Source organism: Hemitrygon akajei, chromosome 10, assembly GCF_048418815.1.
Source record: "Hemitrygon akajei chromosome 10, sHemAka1.3, whole genome shotgun sequence".
NCBI lineage: Eukaryota > Metazoa > Chordata > Chondrichthyes > Myliobatiformes > Dasyatidae > Hemitrygon > Hemitrygon akajei.
Genome location: NC_133133.1, coordinates 133,322,710 through 133,327,575, shown reverse-complemented (window position 1 = coordinate 133,327,575; position 4,866 = coordinate 133,322,710).

Genomic DNA, 4,866 nt, shown 5'->3' with positions numbered 1-4,866 from the left:
GGGGGGGGGGGGTGGAAAAAAGGCTATGTACCGCGCAGGCGTAATTGCAAGCCTTTGAAATCTCTTGAATCAAACTCATTTGCATCAGGGCGATGATGTCAGTTTCAACGCCAAATAAGGGAAGAGAGGAACGCGGGAAACGCGACCGCCCCTCCCACCTGTATCCAGACGTCACAGGATGTTTGGACTGTGCATGGAAAGAAGAAGAAGTGAGTGTGTCGCAGGATTTCCCCCATACCCTTTGAAAGTGCACGATCTGGCCCCAAACCCTCTCTGTGCTGTGTTACCCTTTATGCAACAGTGCTGGGCTATTGTATAGGGACTCCCTCCCATAACACAGACACTGGGTAGTGTCACATAAAGGCAGGAAGTTGTGGATTGCGAAGCTCGGTGGCTGATGAAGTCAATCATGCGTGTTGAGGATTGATTTGTTATGTTTTCTTGTCTCCGGGAGCCGGGTGTCTTTTTTCGTCCGATACTGACAATGGCAGCTCGACGGCGTGAAAATGCACCGTGTGTGTTCGGTGGAGAAATTTTAAAAGATTTTGTTTTCCTCGAAGTGTTCATATTTCTAGAAGTAAAATTTAAAGGAAGTGCTTTGGAAATAATTGTTATTACACAGCTCAGGGTGTCGCGTAGCTCGGCATCCATATTTAAAGAATAAGCGCTGTGGTAATACGGGAAACAACAGTTTGTACGCAGCAAGGTCTCACAAACAGAAACGGTAACTACCAGATTATCTGCTTTAGCGTCGCCGTGGAGGGTTAATTTTGGGCTGGTAAACAGGTAAACTTCCCTTTCAGAACAGTCCTACAAGAACTTTTCTACCCAGCCGAGGTTAAACAGTACCCCAGTTTAACAACTCGTTTAAAATCATCCCTTCAGTTATGCACTGAAGTGTCGGTTCCCTGAGTGCTCATATCTCTTAGAGTATGTCTTGAAATCAGGAGTTTCAGGACCAACAGGGAGAATGTTGTCAACTGACTGTGTAAAACCTGTTGAAGGAGAAACAATTTTATTCCAAGACCTCAAAAATTGTAGAATTGTGAACACTGCTAATCCATCAGGAAAACCAGCCTCCCCTCCACTAACTATCTAAACTTAGATAGAAAGAAGACAATGTAATCAAAGACCCCTAGCACCCTGGTCATACTCTCTTCTCACCCTTTCCATAAAGCAGAATAATCAGAATCAGGTTTATTATCACCGGCAGGTGATGTGAAATTTGTTAACTTAGCAGCAGCAGTTCAATGCAATACATAATCTAGCAGAGAGAAAAAAAATAATAAACAAGTATTGTAAATTAATTACATATATTGAATAAATTTTTTAAAACGTGCAGAAACAGAAACCCTGTGTATGAAAAAAAAAAGTGAGTTAGTGTTCATGGATTCAATGTCCATTTAGGAAACAGATGGCAGAGGGGAAGAAGCTGTTCCTGAATCGCTGGGTGTGTGTCTTCAGGCTTCTGTACCTCCTACCTGATGGCAACAGTGAGAAAAGGGCATGTCCTTGGTCCTGCGGGTCCTTAATAATGGACGCTGCCTTTCTGAGACACTGCTCCATGAAGATGTCTTGGCTACTTTACAGACTAATACCCAAGATGGAGCTGACTAGATTTACAACCTTCTGCAGCTTCTTTTGGTCCTGTGCGGTAGCCCCTCCAAACCAGACAGTGATGCAGCCTGTCAGAAAGGTCTCCACAGTACAACTATAGAAATTTTTGAGAGTACTTGTTGACATGCTAAATCTTTTCAAACTCCTAATAAAGTATAGCTGCTGTCTTGCCTTCTTTATAACTACATCAGTATGTTGGGACCAGGTTAGATCCTCAGATCTTGACACCCAGGAACTTGAGGCTGCTTAATTTGGCTTTTTTGACACTGATCAACAGAAAAAGACTCTTTCATATCAAAGTGAAAGCAGATCTTTACAAAGTGATCTAAATTAATTACAAATATAAAAAGCACAAAATAATTGATTGCTGAAGTATTCACCCTTCTTTAATATGACACACCGAACCATCACTGGTGCAGCCAAGTGGTTTTAGAAGTCACATAATTAGCTAAATAGAGATCTGTTTTAGGAGACCTATGTGCGGTCAAGGGGTTTCAATTGATTGTAGTAAAGATACACCTGCATCTGAAATGTCCAAAAGCTGATGAGTCAATAGCCTGGCAAAAACTACACCATAAAGACAAAAGAACCCTCCAAGCAACTCCGAGAAAAGGTTATTGAATAGCACAAGTTAGGAGATAGATACAAGAAAATTTCCAAGTGTCTGAATATCCCTTGGGGTATATTTAAGTCAATCATCAAGAAATGAAAATAATTTGGCCCAGCTGTAAATCTGCCTAGAGCAGGCTGTCCTCAAAATCTGAGTGACTGTACAAGAAGGAGACTAGTAAGGGAGGCCACCAAGAGACCTATGGCAACTCTAGAGGAGTTACAAGCTTCAGTGGCTGAGACTGGAGAGACTGCACATACAACAGTTCCCTTGGTACTTCACCAGTTGCAGCTTTATGGGAGACTGGCAAGGAGAATGTCGCTGTTGAAAAATATCTCACATGAAATCTCGGTTAGAGTTTGTCAGAAGGCATGTAGGAGACTCTGAAGTCAACTGAAAGCAGGTTATATGGTCTGATGAATCCAAAATTGAGCTTTTTGGCCATCAGACTAAACGCTATTATTGGTGTAAGCCAAACACCGCACGTCATCAAAAACACAACATCCCTACCGTAAAGCATGGTGGTGGCAGCATCATGCTGTGAGATGCTTCACTACAGCAGGCCCTGGAAGGCTTGTGAAGTTAGAGGGTAAACTGAATGCAGCAAAATACAGGGAAATCCTGCAGGAAGACCTGATGCAGCCTGCAAGAGAATTGCGACTTGCGAGAAGATTTTTTTCCAGTAAGACAATGACCCCAAGCATAAAGCCAAAGCTACATAGGAATGGCTTAAAAACAACATAGTTAATGTCCTGGAGTGGACAAGTCAGAGCCCAGACCTCAATCCAGTGGAGAATTTGTGGCTGGACTTGAAAGAGGCTGTTTTCTTACAACCCCCATGCAATCTGACAGCGCTTGAGCAGTTTTGTAAAGAAGAATGGAGAAAAAATTGCAGTGTCCAGATGTGCCAAGCTGATAAGAGACTGTTCCACACAGACTCATTGCTGCAATTGCTGCCAAAGAATCTACTAAATACTGACCTGAAGGTGGTGAGTAATTATGCAATCAATTATTTTGTTTTCAATAATTGTAATAAATATAGACCAATTTGTAGAAATTTGTTTTCACTTTGACACGAAAGTATCTTTTTCTGTTCATCAGTGTCAAAACAACCAAATTAAATCCACTGTGATTCAACAATAAAACATGAGAACTTCCAGGCGGTGGAGGGGAGGGTGGAGATGAAGACTTTTATAGGCATGGCGTATAACAATAATAAACCAATTACCACTCCAGCAGCATTATCATGCCTTCTCTGTTGTCCCATGTCCCTCACTCCTAAAACTTACCTCCACTCTTTGGAGACCAGTTACCTTCTACGCAAAGCTACTGGGTCCAAGAGTCTGACTGATATCTCACAACATGCTGTATTTCCCATGGCCCACAACTGTGCCGCTCCACTCTAACACATTCATTACCTTTGTTAGCAAACTGCTATGTGGATTCATTACACCCCAGTGATAGAAAATATTGATGTCAGCATTGTTTCTGACAAAGGCCATTCAGCCCATCAAGTTGAGTTTATTGTCATGTGCACAAGTATGGTGAGGTGCAGGTACACTGAAAAACTTGCTTACAGCACCATATCACACACACACCATACAGAATATAAATTATACAACACGACGAAGAGAGAGAGGGGGAAAAAGACTGGGTAAAAACATGAGATTAGTACAAAGCAAGGGACACAGTCAGACACAAGGTGGTAGTACGAGAAGTGGTCCATTGTGTTTTTTGCTGAGGGAGGATTAGGATTGTGCAGGTCCGTTCAAGAACCTGATGTTTGTATGAGAGTAGCTGTTCCTGAGCCTAATCCCACTTATCAGCACTGGGTCTGTAGTTCCATGGGCCTGCAGCCATTCACAGGTGCAGGCAGGTACTCCAGCCAAGCCAACTGTCTTCTTTCCCTTCTGAGCACACAAATATGCTTAAGTTTGCTGGGAGAGGGGGAGCACATAATATCATTGGCTCTCTAGAGGCCTTATGGGACTCATGGCAACCGCAGGGGACAGAGTGGATTCTGGACAGAGTTATGTTCGAATTTGAGAACTATTTAACTGTTCTGAATGAATCAGAATCAGGTTTATTATCACTGACATATGTCATGAACCTTGTTTTTGTGGCAACAATACAGTGTAATACATAAAAATGTAAATATATAACTATACAGCATATAATATGCATGCATATCTTTGGTTAATTATACATTATTTTGTACTGAGTTAATTTTTTATATATGTATCATGGATTCCAGTAAATTGGGCTGTCAATTAATTGGGGCAGCTGCTTATTTGGGACAACTCTTAGAGAACAAAAACTAATCACAAAAATATCCAGGATTCCCTTTGTTTATTTGGGACTCTATGTCGTTTAATTGGGACAGAACTGTTGCCACACAGTTTCTAGCTAGCATCAGTCGAGTGCACTCTACATCGTGCTCAGAGTGAACAGTTTTTAAATAGTGTCAGTTGTGTGTGTGTGGGTGTTCTAAAAGCAGTGATATTTGTCACTGATAGTTGGCGAGAATGTAACCAGTAAAGCATTTCAGAACTGTTTTGCTCACTGTGGTTTCACCTGGAAATGCCAGAAATGGCCGTTAGACATTATGGATACACAGTTGTTATCAAAAGCTGTGATTT